Consider the following 21210-nt stretch of genomic DNA (forward strand, 5'->3'; position numbering starts at 1 on the left):
AAGATAGAGTTCTTCAATGAGAGAATGTTCAAGCTATGACAAACTATGCTTTGTTCTGTTTTCTACAAATACATAGGAGAGTAAATTATGAAGTGCTACTGGCCTCACATGATTCGTTTAAATTCTCTATGAAGTCATTAGATTCTTTCAAAGGATCTTCCTTATTATTCTCACTTCTTTTTTGTTTGCCTTTGGTTTTTCTTTTCTTTCTTCTTTTTTTTTATTTTTTCCCTATAGGGTACAGACATTTGACACAGAAAGATGGAGAGACAGAAAAAGAAAGAGGGAAAGTGAGAGACCACCCCACAGGGGGATGTCCTTCTCCTCCATTTTCTTCTCAGCTTTTTTTCAATCGTCAGGTCCAGGACTTGAACCATGCTGATGGCTTGAACCATGCCATGTGGGATCCAGCCACTTCAACCTGTGTGCCACCTGCTGGCCACTTATACTTTCTTCTTAAATGCTACTGTTGTCTGAAATATATTCTTGCCCCTCTTTATCCTCTTGTAATCACCTCTCTAACAAATTTTATCTGCTAAAAAGGCTTCAAGATAATGCAACAACACTCTATGAGACTGACCCAAGTGGAAAAGTTCTGGGTTCTTATCCAGAGATCTCCCGGAATATGCCGTGTACACAGCATAATACACATGGTCACAGGCTGGCTGAGTCTGGGGGATCATGATGTGAGACTCCTTTAGAGAGGGCGTGCTATCTCTCTTTTTCTTTCTCTCTCATTCACTTATGAATAAAGGAAATAAACTTTAAAAATAGGCTCCCTTTACTTACAATTTATCTATCTTGGTTGATCTCACTCCTGAGCAAAGGACTTCATTGCTGTTTGCCCATAGCTTTTTTCACTTCCATGGCCTATTGGTCTCAAAATTAGCAAATCAACTTGACTTCATTTTTATTTTCTCTTCCTGTATATTTGAAACAAGTTCCTATTTCTCTTGGTTGTCCTATTTTAGTAAATGTCACAAAAATTCTCCTTGTCACTCAATTGTCAACTTGGAAGTTATCCCTAACTCCTTTCCCTTCACCTAATTAGTAACCAATTCTGTCATCGTTATCATTTAAGTATTGCTGAACTATCTCTGCTTTATCCTATTTTCACTGCCATTGTCTTGGTTCAGTTTTTTAAAATTCTCTCTCTCCTGGGTTTCCACAACTGAAAGGAAACTGTAGCTGTACCATTCATTCACTTATATATCAAATGTTCATTGGGCCTTCACTCTGTTTCAGATTCTGAACAAAAGCTGAGAATAAAATAATGAAGTCATGAAATCAATGCAGTACCTATTGTCAAGACTAGATTTTACTGTTCCTACAATAGTAAGCAAGCACTTTATATTCAGCTTACTTAATCATCACAGTGATTCTACAAGGTAGGCATTATTATTAATCTCTTTCTAAGGGAAGATTTAAACTGTTGTCTCAGAGATAACATTGAAACTTGTCTGGTACCAGTTCTTTTCTCCTTGGGTACTATACCTCCCAACTTAATTTGCAATGCTTTCCTATGCCTTTCTACATTTACCTAAACCATTCAGCCAGCCTGGAGACATTTTCATCCCATTGGTCACCTTACGAACATGGATTTGTCCTTCAGAGCTCAGCCTGTGTCATGTACTCTAATTAGCCTTCCATGATCACTCCAGGAAATTTTACATGCATTCTTTTAAGTATGTCCCAGCAACTTGAGCTTATACCTGGAAGAAAACACATCACTTTGCATTACAATTAGGTTCTTACTTGTTTGTCAGTGCTGTAAATTCTAGGAAGGCAGAGACACTTACATATTTAACCTTATTTTCTCATCTACCAGGATGTAGAAGATCCTTAATAAAGTCTTTCAGCAGAGTTTGAGCCAAATTAGGCCATTTTATTGGGTTGTTGGAAAAGTCACGATGTGTGTTTCTATGATTTTCAAAGGCCATTCATTTATATAAAGAACAAAGATCCATCAATGATATAGTGTCTGTTTTGTCCAATAATCTCTTGCCATCTTTCAGTCAGCTCGTTCATAGAAGGACCTATCTTTATTGTCCAAACAGCTAAACAGGGACCAGCAGTTAGCATAATGGCTATGCCGCTGAACTCCCATGTGGTTGACCGAGGTTTGAGTCCCGGACCCGGTGGCTTAAATCATGCCAGACGCGTGTGCGTGTGTGCCCAAGATCCCGAGAGGAGAGTGGAGGAGAAGGGATTGCGGCATGGCCATCCCCCTGGGGGGGGGGTGATTTCTCGCTTTCTGTCTCTCTGTCTCTCTGGCAAGCACACACACCCTGTGGCAAAAAACTCTCAAAAACAAAACAAAACAAAAACAACAACAACAAATAAAAACAGCTAAACAATGTGCTGATTTAGAACCTCATCTGAATTGAATGTTACATCATGCAGCAAGTTTTGAAGAGAGTGAAATAAGTGGAAGACTGATAGCACAAGGTCAGATAAGGGTGACAACATATCCCATCCAAGCTCCAATAATTTTAGATAGGTGATCCTTTTTTATCAACCAGCTCTTAACATTTTTGGATGAAAGATTCATTCAAATTCCCCAGTTGCCAAGAGTACACATTCAAATTGACTGTTTGGTTCCTCGGTAGGTGCTCAGAAAACACACTTTTAAAATCCCACCACACTGAGAGCATCATCTTCCTCTGATGACTGTCTGCTTTCAATGTTGTTTGAGGTGAATCATCACCAAGACTGTTTGCACACCACATTGAACAATCCATTTCTCAAAACCAGTTATGTCATTTCAAAAAAGGATCATTTTCTTCACATTTGTTTAATGAGCATATCGCAGATGTTTGACAAATGTCAAATGAACTTCCTTGAGTCTGTAAAAACCCAAACCTCGAGTTCCTTACATATTCTAGCTTCTTCAGGTGGTTTGGAATGCCTGAATTATGGTTGTTCAATGTTTTTGAAATCTCTCATGTCTCCTGTAACGTAATTTTGACTCTATGCCTTTATTTTGTCGTCGTCAACCTCAGTGGGCCTCCCTGACCAAAGAGTGTCACTGAGATCAATATCACCAGCATAGAATTTCATGAACCATCATTGGCACTGACGTTCTTGTAGAACATTGTCACTGTAAACATTAAACACAATTTTTCACAGGCTTGACATGAGTTCTTTCCTTTATGGAGCAAAAACGGAAAATTATGGTAAAAATGCAGTTTAGTCTTCCATCTTTAAGTGGTAAAATCTCCAAAACTTAATCATATTGCTTTTTTTTAATTTTTATTTTTAGAATGAAGTTAGAACTGTCAGCTGTCAAATGACATAGCAATAACATAGATGTGAATGACTAGTACTTGTAGAAATGAACTAGTGCCATCTGTTGCAAAAATGTGTCATGATTTTTCTGACATCCCAATACATTATCTGCTTATTGTCCTCTCCATTATGTTTTCCTGTGGTCTCATTTCCTGTCCCTTTCCTCAGCTCACCAAACTCAGCTACACTTGTCCTCTCTCTGAAAATTCATCAAACTCACTCCTACTTCACTTATGGCCACTATACTATTTTTTCTCACTTTTTCTCATTTTTTTTCATTTTTGTGTTTTTTCTTTATTACTCATTTATGTCTGTTCATATATTACTTTACCAGATAAACTTTCTTGAAAAATCCCACATATTACATCATAATCATGTCTGTCCCTTTTGCTCCTATCTCACCATAATTTTATTTCAACTACTATTATGTTTTGGAATGACATACACTTATTTTTTGAGTTAGTCTCTACCTTTACAACTAGAATGTAAGCTCCATGAGGCAGGGACATTGCCTGTTCAGTGCTCTGCTTATCTCCAAATTCTAGACTAAAGCCTTCATGTAGCAGGTCCTCTGTAATATTTGTTCAATAAGTATCAAATAAAAATGCATGATATGAAGCACGCACATCCATTAAACCATGTGCAACTTATATGGAGGACTCCACTGTCTCCATATATTGACATTTTAGGTTTTCACTTATGTTTGGTAAGCTCTTTCAGATACTCCAGCTATTACTATCACTATTATTCTGTCCTCTCATATGGTACAAAATTCCTCAGAGGTGCATACTCAGCTGTGAGTTCCAGGAAATTTTTCCCCCAAGACCAAACATGTGTATCATATCAAGTTCATGAAAGCCAAGTATTACTCAAATTACTGATAATCAGAATTTTACTAAAAGCTACTGGGGAAGCAACTGAAGGAGGAGTAACAGATATCCCTCAAATTAAGCAAATATTATATGCCAGAAGTAGCTTTAGCTTACAAGGAAGATGTGGGAGGAAGAACTCTGAACCTGCCTTAGTCTCTGGCACTAGCTGATCTTCTTATAAAATATTGGGTTCATACTGATTCCAAAGCCCGTTAAAATGCAGACTTTCCGGGATTCAAAGAATGAAGTAAAACACATGCAAAATGTAACAAAAAGCACAATGGCTATATGTAATTGCTATCGGCCTGACTGAAGTATTTAGAGTCACAAAGTTCTTTGACTAAAATCTATGTAAAATCTTACACCTAGAGAAAAAAATGCTCCAACAAATCCTTCCTCTGCCTGCTCCCAGTTGTTTCCAAATTTTACTTCTGACATAAAGGAGTGGAAAGAAGAGTTTATGAATATAACCCTAGGCTTACAATATATACCAGTTTAGGGAAAACCCATATATTACTGTTTTTAAAGGAACATGTATAATAAAACACTTATTAGTTAATGCAGTTACCGTTCTTGACAAGTACATAAAACTCTAAGATTACATCCTTAAGTTTTTTCTCCAGTGACTGTAAACAAGTTTTGATGATCCACATTTGTTTAAAATTATTTCTTGAGTAATATCATTATTTAGGGATGCCATAACTGCAAATCACCTTGTCAGATTCACAAAATAGTCAACTTTTTCAATAAACTTTCCAAGAAAACAAGCCCTAATCTCTATTAGCCCCAAACAAATGTCCTGAGGCATAAAATTATCTCCGTTTTGAATAGTGTCTCATGCTGATCCTTCTTTACATGCAGTCTTCTTGTGAGGTAAGGAATGATCATCAGTATAATTCTCCATATCAGCGGCAATATTCTCCATTGACTAACACAAACTGGACATTAATTATAGAGTATTATAATTCTTATAGTGTTCTTTCCATTGGCTTTGCTGGAGTAACTAAAGAGGTGGGTTACTATTTGACAATACCATTTAGTTTACCCCTTTCCGGTAAACATTGTGCAGATTAGATTTCCTTTCTTTTCCGTTTTTCTGTCTTTTTCTTTTTTCTTTTCTTTGTTATAAAATGTGGGGTGAGTTTAAGGGAAGCTGAAGGAACTCCTTTGTAATAAAGCGAATGCAACACATATATCCTCTATAAGGATGCAGTGCTGAAAGCAAAGATGAATAGCCTACATCTATAATTCCATCTCGAATGTATCTTATAGTATCATGGATACCATGATGGAGAGACTTCACTTCAGGAAAGAGAATGACAGAGATGGCAGGGAGAGTACTAGCCTTTTGTCCATGACAGCTTCCTGTGGCGCGGAGTTCACATGAGAAGGCTTTCCTTCTAAAACTCAGCATCTCTCTTTGCAGCCAGAGCCGGAGAGTGCTGATCATGCTGGGTTGAAAAGCATGCTCTCTGGCTGCTTTCTTCATGTTCTTGAAAGTGTTATTTGTTTAACTCTCCACAAGCAATGAATTCTCTTAACTTGATTTATAAAGAAAAGGTGAGTGGTTGAAAATGTATTACTACTAAAAATGAAGTGAGCAAAACTGACTTGTTCTTTTTGATTTCAAAAAATCTTTTATATGACAAAAAAAGTGCTTCAGAAATGTGTTGTCAAGGGTGGATGCTGTATTTAAATGTTTTGAAACAGCTGTTTCCATCTGTTTTTTTTTGTCTTAAGGCATAATCATGGGGACCTGGTGGGACAGAGACAAATCAGGTGGGGGTTATTATCACTTTTACCCTTTCTTGTTGTATGGTATTCTAGGTACACAGAGGTAGAGATGTGTTAGAGTCATCAAACAAAGGTCTAAGTTGCAAATTAAAGACCCAAATTGACCTCTCTAATTTCTTGCTTGCCATTGCTCAGTTATCCAAGATGGATCTGAAAATCGATATTTTTATGGAACTTCTCTTATGAACATTTAGGCAGAAGTGAGATATGGATATATATCCTGCAGTTTCCAAGTTTGTTCATGGTTTGCATGATAATGGATCATTTATGGGAGATATTCTGGACCATAATGATAATTTTCTTTCATAATGAATATCTTTAAAATATATGGAAAAGAGTGTCCCAAAAGAAAAACGTTTACAACAACAAAGTTTTCTATAAACAGTGACATAAGAAGAGTGGGGCAGTGGGCTAATTTCCCATATGTGCAAGAGATAAGAGAAAGGATTGTAAATAGAGAATTTAGAAATAATAAATCTGCACACATCGACAACTCTAAACATGCCAGTGATAAAATCCTCCCTTCAATGCAAATAATTTGGAGGTGGAGGTAGTCTGTTATAAATAATTGGTTGAACCCAGAATGACCTGTTTTCACTGTTCTATACCACTCCTGAGAGACTACTAGAAAACCACTATATAAAGGATTGGGTTATGAGGTTATTCTTGCTTTTCAACTGCCTCACCTTGATAGATTGAGGTCAGCGCTTTTCATACATGAATGTACATACAAATCATCTGTTGTTTCACATTTAGTTGGTTTGTGTGGGAACAAGATTATGCATTTCTAACAAGCTTTCAGATGATGATGTTGCAGTTGGTCTATGGAATACAGCTTGAGTAGCAGGTATCTAGAAAACATTACTAAAAACACGACTGGAACAGCCACTTAAAATTTTCAAACAACAATAAAAAAAGTCCCAATATTTTCAGTTTCTTAACTATTTGAATGGAAAAGTATGTTCTTTTATTACTAGTCAATGCATAGCAGCATGCTAATAAAATATTTTACAATAAATTCTATTAAGGCATGAGCTGTTTCTTTCCTTTTTGTCTTCTTAATCTTTTTTAAAGAGAATTATTTGGGACCACCAGATTGCCTAATGGTTACATCACTGGATTTGTATATGGCTCACAGCAGTTTGAGTTCTAAGCCTGGTGGCTTAAAATTCATGCTAGGTGCATATACATGTGTATACAAAATCCCCAGAGGAGAATGGAAAAGTGATTGCAGCATGGCCATCCCCCATGGAGGTGACTTCTTGCTTTCTGTCTCTCTGTATCTCCCTGTCTCTCCAGTGAAGAGATACATCCTATAGGAAAAATTGCTATTAAAAAAGGAATTCTTGAGGGAAGCTGTGCTCTAAACTTCATCTTCTAGACTCCTGAAATATTTAGACAAGTGGAGGAGAGATTTCATCACAGAATGACCAGAAACCACCGAAGAGGTACAAGAAACATGAGAAACCAGGAAAATACCTCTCCCCTACGGGAAAAGAACAATCCCTCATCATCCACAAACAGTACAGTAGAACTAGTGGAATTTTAAGCTACTGGGTCTGGGACTCAAACTGAGATCAACCACACTGAAGTCCAGTATAACCATTATGCTATCTGCTGGTACCACTAAGTTAGCATTTTAGGAAAAATGAGAAAAACTTCAGAGAATGGAAATAGATTTCATTTGAAAGACACGCTACGAAGAGGGACCTGGCAGTGTATGGGGCCTGAGGCAAGATTATAGTTAGTATACTCAAAAACAGAAAGACCCCTTTACTTAAAGCACCATAAACAATGGGGAAAGAAAAGAAAAAAAAGATGAGATCAAGGAGTATAGCAAAGCCAGATTTTGTATGGCCATTTAAGACTTTAATTCTGACATTTTACCTGAGAAAAATGGAAAAAAAGATGAGATCAGGGAGGTATAGCAAGGCCAGATTTTGTATGGCCATTTAAGACTTTTAATTCTGACATTTTACCTGAGAAAAATGGTGAGAGGAATTTTACCTAGTGACCTGATTTAATACATATTAGAATACAGTTATTCTGGGTGCTCTTCTTGATGGACTGTTGGGAGCAGGGCAGTCAGGAGGAGGTCTCCAAAATGATCCAGACAGAAAGTCTGAAGAGAATTCTGAGAATTTTCATTTGTGCACTAATTTTTTCTACTAGCAAAGATAGTATTACAAAGCTATATTTTTTTCATCCAAAGTAAAAGATATAGCTGAATGACAATCTATATAGATCTCAACTCCATAAATGAAAAGTAAAAACAAACAAAAATTACATATATTTTTAAAATAAAGGAAGCTCTATTAGTTCTATTAAAAGAATAACAGTTCATTAAATGTACAACTTTTAGCAACTAACATTTTGCAACAAATAATGACTGTTTCTATGACATTAATTAAGAAAGCACTTCACATGCTCTCATTACAATTTAAAAAGCTTTTACTATAACTGTGAATTGATATAAAAGTAAAATTTTAAGCCTGTTTTCTTTTAAGTTTATTTCTTTGTTTCCTGAGAGAGAGAGAGAGAGCGAGCAAGAGAAACAAGTACTCTTAACAGACACCCTTGTCAGAGTCCTCATGCTGTGTTCTGCCCCCCAGCCCCGCAGCCAGCCAGAACCACCTGACATGTTCAGGTAGACCTGAGATGCAAACCCGAAGTTTTCTTATATGGTCTTCAGCATCACACATTAGTACCCCTACTGCCTGCACCACCACAGTTGAGCCAAAACTTGGTTTTCAGTCTTTAGGTCCATTATTTTATATAAGCCATGTCTCTTTATATGATCATAGTTATTAGGTCATTAGGAAAGTCATGTTTTCCTGTTTTTCTATGCAAAAATGTGTCATGACTTTCCCGATAACCCAATAATTTAAATGACCATTTATTTTTTTTTGTCCACTCAGTTTTTCCATCATTTATTAACCATCTCACACCTGCCAGCCGTGGCATCGTATGCATGGGAACAACAAAAATAAATAAATAATAACTTACCGAAAGTACCAGCTTGTACAGATAGACAACAAACGGATATTCATACTTATGTGTTGGTAGAACATGTGGTCGTAGTATCTAATCAAAGTACACCAAGGAAGACTTCTGTCTTCAAAGATATACAGGATCCAGTCAGAGTAGAAATAAGAATGAGGTATAAGAGTCTGATAATGAGGATATTTAGGCAGAATAAGCAGCCTGTATGAAGCCATGAGTGCATGCAAGGCCAGGGTGACACAGTGAAGTCTAGAGTAGAGGAGCTTTTTGATGATAATAAAATTGGAGAAATAGCTAAGCACAATTTTAATGGTCTTATGTGTCATCATAGGAATCTTATACTTACTATTGAAAATTATCAAGAGACTCTGGGCTGGGTGGTGTGAGAGATTATAGTCAGAGGGCCAGAAAGCTCTGTAAGAAATTAAAGCAAATGAGAGTCATATTCTGAACTAAACTGTTAAGTTGCAGATACAGAGAAATTCTAAATTTGAGAGGCAATAGAACTGACAGAAATTACGAACTGGAATGTGGGGAGTAAAGAAGAGAGAGGATACTATAAAGGAATATTTTTGTCTGCAAATAACAGAAATAGAACTGCTTCTAAATGAAATAAAGGTTTCTTCTCTTCACATAGTATGTTCAGAGTTAAGAATTGGTGAAGCTCAGACATTCTATTAGCGACTTAAGTTTCTCTAGCCACTGCTTCATGATCCTTGAATGCTTTTGCTTTAGTGTTGCCTATAGTCTCATAATCACATACCTAACGGTGTTCTAGGACTCACATCTACCTTTCAGGCTGGAAGAAAGGGGAAGGGTAAAGACTACACCTAGAAAATTGATCACATCACATTAATATTGAAAGGAAGGTTGAGAAACAAAGCATTTTTAAAACCTTATGTAACCTGAAAAAGAGGGGCAGTTATACTATCAGGTGCTATAGTGGTTAAGGAGTTGGACTAACACAGGGATAACTGTAGTTCTTGATAATCACTCCAGGTGATGTACGTGCATGTCCAAAGTCTTGAGAGAATGTAGGAGACGGGATTGTGGCATGGTCATCACCCTCAAAGGGTGATTTCTCACTTCCTTTCTCCCTGTCTCTCTCTGGTGAACAAATGCATGCCATTATAACCCCCTCCCCCCACACACACACACACAAAAGAGAGGCAGGTAATAGAGGGGAGGATTGGATATGTGACAGTATTTGCCAGTCTATGGTGTTTGTCCCCGAGACATGCAAGAATGTGAATAATCACTGAAACAGAAGCCTTGAATGCATGGGAAAGAATGATTTGTGAAGTGTAGGCAAAATGATTAGTCTTAACACAATGTGGAACATGTTTTCCATTAACATAGGAGATGGTAGATGCAAGTAAAGGCACAGTCTAAAGCAATCCAAAAAACCTAAGCAACGCTAGAATCTCTAACCACATTGAGTACATTTTATTGACATTCTTGGTTCCATAGTGAAGGTGTGTTAGATTTAGCATAGAAAACTATGATGATATCATTATTCTTCACTTCATTATACATGTATAGATGATCTTTCTAATATATGGCACTTTATTTACATGAAATCAACTATATGCAAAATTTTTTATGCAAATTTTTTGCATAAAGCTCATAAAATGAAATAAGAGGTGTGAAAAATTTTCACATTATGTAAGGAAAACAGAGTCACAAAATAGTACAAGTTTAATGCAAGGTAAATCACATCTCCCAGTGATGTGTAATTGGTGGCTCTGGCACACAGCAACTCCCCAGAGGAAAAAGACCCTTTCTTTTAATTTCAAGAATTTGTTTCCTCTTGGCTCAGCACATGCTGCTTGGTGTTAGTTGTGTTGTGTCTTTCTTTTTTTCTTTTTAATATTTTCCATATTTGTGTTGTGTCTTTCTTTCTTTTTTTCTTTTTAATATTTTCCATAGGGCATGTGCACTAGTCAGAGAGAGACAGAAAGAGGGAAAGTGAGAAACGACCTTCTAGGGGGATGGTCATGCTGTGATCCCTTCTCTTTTCTCCTCTAGGAGTGTTAAGTCTTTCTTTAATACATAATACTGTCAAGAACTATGGAGTATGAGCTAAAATTTTTTTAATATATAAAGTAAATGTTTGTGGAAAAATGTAAAAATAAATAAATAAATGAAAGAAAAAAAAGAATATGAGCAATGTTTTAGTCAAAAGCCATAAAATGTTATTTCACCAGTTCATTCTCAAGTTCTGATCTTCCTTATTAAATTCTGGGATATAATATTCAACTCCAGACATGTCTCTACAATTAAGTTGGCCATTTTCTTAGTTTTTTGAGTTCTTATTTCTGTGTGTCTTTTAAAAATTTTCCTGGTATAGTACTCCTTTCAGAACTTCTTGGAGATCTGGTCTGATATTGGTAAATTCTTTCAGGTTTTGTTTATATGAGAATATTCTCATCTTTTCTTTCCATGTGAAAGATAATCTTGGCAGTCTCTTCCACATACGAAAGCCTAGACTTGTGGAGCCTGGGACGCTGCAGACTTCCTAGCCGCACAATTCAGCGCTCCTCATGAAGCCAGGTTTCAGTCCCCGTGGAGGCGGCTTCGGTGGCCGAAGGAGATTTGGTGACCGTGGTGGTCGTGGTGGAAGCCGAGGAGGCCGAGGAGGCTTTGGCTCAGGCCAAGGAGACCGAGGAGGCTTCAGGGATGAGGAGTAGGTGAAGGGGGAGGAGGAAGAGGTGGAGGCTTCTAGTCTGGTGGCAACAGGGGTCGTGGTCGGGGCGGAAAAAGAGGAAACCAGTTGGGGAAGGATGTGATGGTGGAACCTCATCTGCATGAGGGTGTCTTCATCCGTCGAGGAAATGAAGATGCACTAGTCACCAAAAACCTGGTCCCTGGAGAGTCAGTTTATGGAGAGAAGAGAGTTGCAATTTCGGAGGGAGATGATAAAATCGATTACCAAGCCTGGAACCCCTTCTGCTCCAAGCTGGCAGCAGCAATCCTGGGCGGCGTGGACCAGATCCACATCAAGCCAGGAGTCAAGGTGCTCTACCTCGGGGCTGCCTTAGGCACCACTGTCTCCCACGTCTCTGACATGGCAGGCCCGGATGGTCTGGTCTGTGCCGTCGAGTTCTCCCACCGCTCTGGCCGTGACTTCATTAACTTGGCCAAGAAAAAGTCCAATATCATTCCTGTGATCGAGGATGTTCAGCACCCACACAAATACCGCATGCTCATCACAACGGTGGATGTGATCTTTGCTGACGTGGCCCAGCCAGACCAGACCGGAATCATGGCCCTGAATGACCACACTTTCCTGTGAAATGGAGGACACTGTGATTTCCATGAAGACCAACTGCATTGACTCCACAGCCTCAGTCGAGGCAGTATTTGCTTCTGAAGTGAAAAAGGTGCAGCAAGAGAACATGAAGCCCCAGGAGCAGTTGACCCTAGAGTCTTATGAGAGAGACCACTCTGTGGTCGTCGTGGGTGTGTATAGGCCTCTCCCCCCAAAGTGAAAAACTGAAGCTCAGTGCTATCTGGATTGCCAGAGATGTATGTTGCTACTATTGTACATGTGGTTTTTTTCTATTAAAAAATGACTCATCCGACCCTCTTTAAATAAAAAAAAAGAAAGATAATCTTGCAGGGTACAGTATTCTTGGTTAAAATTGCTTTTCCCTTAACACTTTTAAGAATATTAAATAATATATTTTATAAATGCCAAAAAGAGAGATTAGTCTTGAAGTTTATCCTCAACATAATTGTCCATGAAATTTTATTTTCCCCTTTTGTTTTTCTTCCATGGTTCCTGAGAACTAGTGATTTCAGGGAAAAAAGAGAAATGAAGATTTTCTATTTTTCCTTTTAAACGCAAAGATTTTTGGCATGATTGGTTAACGTTGCTGTATAAAGAACATATTCCTGACATTTTGCTTTGCCATGACTCTGAGAGTTGTGCTACAGCACTGGACAGACCATTTTAGAATGTGCACTATGCCTTCTGGGAAAACAGACTCTAATTTATCCTCTGATGACTACGCTATAATGTGTTGTGCCTCAAGACTCCAGCACGAAGGCTGTCAAATCAGACTGGCTAGTGATATACTGCCTAGTAGTCTGTAGGAATTAAATGTTTTGAAATGTCATCTACTGTTTCTGGAACTTGAGTGAAGAGGTACCAATTTAATTGTCATAGACTGTCATAGTCCATTGTTACTGTAGCTTACCAGAGACTAGATGATTTATAAAGAAATAGAAGTTTATTCAGCTCATGCTTTGAAGGTCCAGCGTCCAGGGTCCAACTTCTAGTGAGGCTACCACTTGGTGGAGGGCAATATCATCAGCAAAGCAGAATGTCCATACATTTTTATTTTTCTGAGCTCTATTTTCCTCTTATAAACCTACCAGAATTCAGTCATAGGGTCCCTACCCTAATGACCTTATTATACAGAATGGCCCCACCCTGGGGCGCTACTAAGGGATTAAGTTTTCACTTAACACTTTTGTAATACAACAAAGTTCCAGCACATGAATTTCTAGGGAATAGGCTAACTACAGCTTAGATTAAAAGGTGAAAAGGTGAGGATGTCTTCAAAAGCACAATAGCTTTGAGAATCACTGTGTGTTGATCCAAAACTTCTGGCTTTTCTTCTAGGTCCCTCTGCCCTGGAAGAGGTGTGAGTTTCTCTCTTAGTGTAAGTTACTAGCAGTCATGCTTCACTGAGAAGCCCTGCTTTTATGAAATTTGCAGTAAGATACTCTCTCCCGAACTAGAATTAGAACTGAGAGAAAAGGCTTTGAATGTGGGCTTAGGAACTCTGGGAGGATGTCTTTCATTATACAAACTAAGGAGCAGAGAAAAAGGCATATGTGGAGAGGGAAAAGACAATAGAAAAATAAAGAAAAGAAACAGATGAATGTGCAAGACAAAATACTCCTGGTTCTGTTCCTAAAACTGAGTTGCATATCTGCTTTTGGGGTCTTACCCTTATATATCTTTAATACTTTCTCCCTCCTTAAAGCTAGCATGTCTTTATTTGGCTCTTATTATGTACAATTAAGAATCCTAATATAAAAACCACAGGGATCTTCTGCCACCCTGCTTTTTCTTTATAGAGAACAGAGACTATAAGTATGAAAAAAAAAATAGGACATAAACAGCAAAAAGAATGGAAAATTATCATATACGGAAGGAAATGAAAAGTTTGCACCTACAAGAAGGGATATTCTGGGAAACCTCATGCAGTCAAAAGAGAGAGGAGATAACACATGCTCCAAATTGCCTCGTTCCATCAGTGTTCTTATTGCAGTTGTAGTCCAGAGACTTTTATTTATTTACTTCTATTGTTATTCCTTGTCAAGATTTTTGCTAGGACATGTGCATTTGCCAGAGAGACAGAGAGAGAGAGAGAGAGAGAGAGAGAGAGACAGAAAGCAAGAAATCACCAGGATGGCCATACCACAATCCCTTTTCCTTCACTCTCCTCTCAGGATTTTGGATACACACATACATGTGAGTTTCAAGCTGCTGGGTCCAGGACTCAAACTGTAGTCGGCCATTTGGGAATCCAACACCTGAACAACTACGCCACTTGCTGGCCTCAGAGACTTTTTAATTTCCAGACGGTGTATGTACTCACCAAAGAGAGATGGAGAGCGGGAAAGTGAGAAAGGACACGCCTCCCGCATGGAGAATGGTTACAGTACAAGCCCTCCTCCATTTCTCCCTGTTTTTGGAATTTAGGGCACACTTACACATTTCCCAGTGTATGTCTCAAGCCACCGGGTCCAAGACCTGATCCATGCAGTTGGACATGTGGGATCCAGTCATCTTAACCACCAAGCCCCTGGCCAGCCCTGTAGTCCAGAGATTTAAAAAGATACTTGCTACTTTGCTAATATTTTGTGACGTTTTTCTTTTTTTTTTTTTTCTTTTTTTGGCTGGGGGCAAGTGTTGTTTTACTCAAGGCATAGAGATTAACTAAAGTCAGACCCAAAGTAATTGGAGAGGAGGGTTTCCTTAAATGCGTTGATACTCTTACATTTGCCTAAATCCTTCTATCAAACTGAATATATAAACCCCAGTAGCATGCATGCCTGATTAATAATCTCCAAGTAAATATTATGCTGAGACATTCTCTAGGCAAGTCATATCTTAAAATGTGGTGGTAGTCTTATAAGAAGAAGCATTTTCAGGTTATGATAAAAAATAACAAAGTTTGTTATTTCAAATTTAGTGCATCAGGGATTCATTTTATGTACTTGTTTCCCAGTTTCTGTCTAGAGGGAGTGTGAATAACACTATCATTTCCTTCTGGCATTAGGAAGGAATACGGAATGGAATTTTTCAGAGAAATGTGAATTTCTTTATCGTTAGAGTAGATATTAACAAACAAGTGAAAAACAGGAATTTTAAATTAGCTTTTATCATTTTCTCTCATGTAAGTTTAGCATTTCAAAATATCAGTTATCTGACAAGAGAATAATTCTTTGTATCTAAGGGCACAGATAATTACATCCAATTGTGTTAAAACAGAGAGCTAATTAGATTTCTAATTGTTGCAGCTATTTCTCTTCCTCTCTCTAAGTTTATTTTCCCCCTCCATTATCAGTTTGCAAGGAGAAAACCTTTACTGGTGGAGTTGCTTAAAGTAGATAGACATTGAGGCTGGACTCCTCTGGATTCAAGATTTTATACAGAATTTAAATAAATGGTTGAAATATAACACATACATACAATTGATGGTGCAAATTGAAAAAATTTGGAAATTAAGCATACTCATGTAACTACATCCTAGATCAAAGATAGGCCTTTATTTCCCCAAACCATCCTATTCAGATATAATTTACTCTACTCTTCAGGTATAACCAATACCCTGCCTAGACACCCATTCATTTCGCATGGTTTGTTATAGAAGGACAGCCATATAACATGTACTTTTTTGTGTATGGCTTCTTTCCCTCAATATTATGTTTGTTAGATACTCTCATGTTCTTGTATGTGGTGATAGTATTTTTCATTCTTATTAAAAAATAGTAGTTCATCATATGACCATGCTACAATTTATTTACCCAGCTATTAATGAAAGGCATCCTCCTTATTCAGGATTTAAATCTCCATGACTACATAGGAATTTTTATTATTTTCACATAATCTAGAATCTCATGTTTCAGCTCTAGCTGGAATTTGTTTAACCTTTCTGAGTGACTAAATGATCGAGCACCACCTTGTAGAGTACCAGGCTGATGTGGTAGCAATGGATGTGTGGGCACACATACACACATACTCCAGGATCAGTCACCAACAACCTTACTGCAGCTGCCTCTTCAAATGATTTCTTTCAAATAAATAAAAACAAACAAACAAAAACTACGATAGCTGAATCGGTGCATTGGAAAATCATTGGTAAACTTTTTTTTATTGTTATTACTAATTTAGAGATTAAGCCTCTCGTCCTCATTCAAGGAACAACTTACTTTTGATTTCTGGGAATAAACATTTGACTGTCATGATTTTGTGTACCTTAAAGTGCTTCCTTAGTGGTGAACTCATCTCTTTATCACTCCCTGTATTTTACAGACCACCACCCTCCTGCTCCAGTGCACACCACGGACAACTGAGAGCTGTGTACTGTCTAAGCTGCTGCCATTTCCACACTCAGGAGAAGAAAGGTAGGTTAAGGTTCCTCTTTTCCCTACCAAATTGTTCCTTTCAGGCTGTTTCACCAATAAATGAAGAAGTTCTTATAGTCACAGATGAAACAATTTCAGTGAGAAATAGAAGGTAAAAGGAAAATTTATAATTTGAAGAGAAAAGACTGAGTAGCAAATTGGTTAAGAAAGTGGGATCTAAAATCAGACTACTCCAGTTTAAAATCGCATTTGGCCATATCTCTCTGGGCCTCAGATCCATTCAGACAGCAATTTCAGTTTCCAGCAGAAGGCAAGGTTAATCCTTCACCAAGAGGTTTCTTTCCTGAATATTTCTACTCTTGATAGGACATGCTGATCCCCATTTCCCTATATTCTCTCCCCCCTCCTTTTTTTTCTTTTTCTTTTTTTTTTTTTGCAACTTCTTTTCTTTCTCAGTCCACCTCCTGAAAATATTTAATACTTAAACCTCATAGAAAAGCAAGAGAACTATCAAATAAACCCCCTACCCTCAAGGAGAACCTCGTTTCTTGGACCTGTCCAAGGCCCCTCATGTGTTACTCAGCTGCGATTCATTTAAATTTTCTGAATAAAGTTACCTTTCTTAAAAAGTTACTTTTAGAAATTACCTGGGGAGTCAGTTATAAGTTGGACCAGAGTCTGGGTTATAGTGTCAAGGTTCAATGACTGACTCCGGCCAAGAGCAACTGTGACATTTTGTTGAATTTACTCTTTCATAGCACCAGCAGCATTGATTCTTCAATTGATTATTCTTCTGTTAGATAAGGCATGTGCATTTCCCAAATAAACATGAATTTGGGCTAGGTGGAATAAGTTTAATTCATTTAGGAAAAGGAATATGCCCTCTGTAAATAAGGTGATCCACTTCTTCTTTCCTTTGAACTAATAATCTTCAGATTTTTGGTTAAAGTACATAATATTTCCTGTTTTACTGAAGGTAATGGCATTTGCCAGAATAATAGAAGCACTGAAGCATGACTCCTATTGTTCTCAAAAAAGCATTAGATTCATTTTTTAAATTCTGTGGTCTTTGGCTGGTTCTTCTCATTACATTTGAAACTTTTAAAAATATTATTATTTGTCTCTTATGTTTTCTACTGTTTTAAGTGTTGATGCTTTGGCTCTCCACAAGCTTTGGAAAATGATGAACCTTATCATGAAACTTAAAGTATACTGTTAACTTATATAATGCAGGTATAAAATACCCATTGGCTGATTGACTTCTTTATTGAATAATTTCATTTTTTCACTAATTAAATGAAACTCAGCATCAGAATACACAAAAACCTACTCTAGGATCAATAATCAAATTACATTTTAAATGATATAAAATGATAAAGATGCAATTTTAAATTGGTGCTAATGTTAATTTTACTTATTGGTTATTAGCTGAAACCATATATAGGTGACTGTTCTTTCATGCACATAGCATCTACCTACTGAATCAGGAATATGAATACTTCCACAGAATACCCTAGGCATCAGACAGGCTTTTTCAAAGTATTTACTCTAAGTTAAACATTGTGGCATTTGTGGAGGTATAGAAATATTAAAAGGGGCCAGCCCATGGCCTGGTGGTTTAAGATACTTGGATCCCACATGGCTGACCACAAGGTTTGCATCCTGAACCCTGTTGCTTAAAAATTACATCTAGTGTGTGTGCATGTGTGCCAAAATCCCCAAAAGAGGGAGGAATAGGGGAGAAGTGATTGTAGTGTGACCACGCCCTATAGGGGTGCTTTCTCCTCCTTCTCTCCCTCCATCTCTCTCTTTCTGTGGAGCACACATGTCCTCTGGCAAATTAAATAAAAGAGCAAAAGAAAAATTAAAGGGCATTATTTCTGCTTCAATAACTTGAGATATGCAAGTAATCAGTTTAATTTGCTTAGTGAATCTCCCTGGTGCCAGCCTGGACAATAGAACACCTATGTTTACTGGATGAGTAGAAAGGTATTGCAATGTATGTGGAATAGAGCTGAAGCTGAGAATAGAGGGTGAGGAATGATTTGTCAAGTTAGCTGGTGGGAAAGTGCTTTCCAGACAAAGGAACATGAACCGAATGGCATACAGGCATGGGAGAACACAGTATTCCCAAGAGATTATATCTAATTCATTAAGTCTAGTCATTACTATTCAGGATGTGATCTCTGATGCTTATTATGTAGATTCTTGAGTTTGCAGAATCAAAGAGTACATTCTGGTGAGAGTATAGACTTTCACTTTGGTCTCTCTTGGTAATATCTAGAATAAAATATTACCCTATTTAACATTTAGAAAATACACTTGAGGTTTTATATTACATGCATAATAAATTAAAAAAATAGAATCTCATTTGGCTAGATAACTTTGTCCTTATTCTCTATCTATCAGATTTGTGGTGGGAAAAAGATACTAGTAGTGTTGTGGGGTGTTCTAATGTGTATTATGAAAATACTATGCATGGACTTCAAAAAATTTTTAAACCACTATTAACTTGTACTTTAATTCAGTTTTTCCATGAACATTTTAGACTCTGCATATAGTTAGGCACTCTGATATAGGAAAATAAGTGAGAGATACAGAGTTTGCAGAGGTAGTAGTCAGTACCCAAAGTAATCTGCTGGGGATAATAAAATGGTTTTGTCTGCCTTCCCCCAAGGATTTGTTCTTTATAGCAAAGACTGGTGGTGAGGCCATAATATCATAATGTATTAGCACTTAATGCAAAAATCTAGTCCCAAACTCCATCATCTAATAATAATGGAGCTCTAGGATCTATGATAAATGTATTTTAAGTAAATTAATACAACATATCTGCTAGTTTCCAAACTATTTCTAAGATACCCATGAACTATTATTTTCCTTAAACTTTCACTGGTTGAGATTGACTCCAGGGGTCTTGGTTCTTTGCAACTCAAAGAATCCAACACAGTAAATAGAGTCTTGTTTTTGTTTGTTTGTTTGTGTTTTTCCTTTAGGGCACATGCACTTGCTGGAGAGAGAGAGAAGGAAAGTGAGAAATCACTCCCCATGGGGAATAGCCACATTACAATCTCTTCTCCTCTATTCTCCTCTTGGGATTTTGTGCATGTATGCACACTTGCCCATCATGACTATAAAGCTGCTGTGTCCAGGACTCAAACCACCTGTTGACCATATGGGTGTCCAGTGCTTTAATCACTACACCACCTGCTGACCCCCCCCCATTGCCTAGTTTTATTCATAAAGAGTGACTGTTTTTGCACGTAGAACTTGCTTCAGCACAGAGAGACAAAATAGCAAAATAGAATAGGTACAAATCACATTCAAGAAATAATCTGAGGTTAGATGAGGCAAAATGACTCATTCACAGTTCTAGTCTATTCTGTTACTAATAGCAGAAAATGCATGAAACTGGATCACCTATAAGAATAGGTGTTTTATTCATTTCACAGGTCCAGGTACCTCTGTCTTTAAGGGTCTTCTTGCCGGTAGATCACATGGCAAGACAGAGTATGTCTGTGTCTACGTCTTAATTTCATTTCCTCTCTATAAACCCACCAGAATTCAATCATGGAGCCCCCACCTGGTGTTCGATGGCTTCTCAAACGTCCACCTTTCAGAACCATAATCAAAATGTGTTTCCTCTTAATGCCATCACAAAATAACCAAGTTCCAACACATGAACTTTTGGAAAAGACATTTAAATCCTAGCATCTGCAAACTTGGAATGTATAGTAAGGAGTTAAGAGTATAAACCCATTTCCTAGGCCACCCTGTCATTATATCATATTGGCTGTCATCATTCCAGCTTCTGATACTGTTATTAATATTGCAGTTATTATTATTTATTGTTATTATTGTGATTGCATTTATGAATCATTTTTTATAGGACTGTCACCTTAGATACTTTATTTTAAATTAGAACAAAATAATTAGGCAAAATGTGTATTAAATTTTTACTATTTTAGAGACTGGACCATATTCTTGTTGAAGATAAATATTTATAATTTCAACTTCCTGTTCAAAGGCAATTTCTTCTCAATCTTTTTGATAGTATTTTTGTCTCTCACTTAATAATTGAATAGCATAATGTTTTAGAAAAATGCACCAAGTGCTGTGATTGCTTATATATGGCAGAGGACATTTTGACAAACATATTTCTACCTCATTAGACATTCTCTCAAGTCATCATAGGCACCACAGTACAAAGCTGCACCAGGCTATGGCTTTAATATCCTTCTTCCCAAAGGTAATGAACGTTGTAATCCATCACCTACTCTCATTTGCCGCCCTCAGTAACTTAATTTCCCACTCCAACTAGAATGGTTTAATTTCTTTCTTCATTGATCCCTTGTTCCTAAAGAAAATGGATTTAACTTCACTGGGAGATAGATTTTATATGTTACAATTGTTGTTTATTAACTATTTACAATTATAGTTTTTTAATTCTGAACTCAGAATAAACCCTTATTCTTCTATATCTAGTGGGTTTTTTTTCTTTATTTCTTAGAGCTCATTAATTTTTATTAATTATTTCTCCTCTACACTTCTAGGTGAGCCAAAATCTACAATAATACATACAAGCATATTTTAGTTATATCCTGTTTCTTAACTCTTTTTTTTCTTTATTTCTTTTTTCTTCATT

The 21210-nt window shown here is 37.2% G+C and overlaps 1 pseudogene; it reads left to right on the forward strand.

Moving 5' to 3' along the window:
- The first annotated feature begins 11500 nt into the window (after positions 1–11500).
- Positions 11501–12448, forward strand: LOC102467872 (rRNA 2'-O-methyltransferase fibrillarin pseudogene; annotated as a pseudogene).
- Positions 12449–21210: the final 8762 nt, after the last annotated feature.

The sequence above is a fragment of the Tupaia chinensis genome, unplaced genomic scaffold, assembly GCF_000334495.1.
Source record: "Tupaia chinensis unplaced genomic scaffold, TupChi_1.0 Scaffold143791_1, whole genome shotgun sequence".
Taxonomy (NCBI): domain Eukaryota; kingdom Metazoa; phylum Chordata; class Mammalia; order Scandentia; family Tupaiidae; genus Tupaia; species Tupaia belangeri.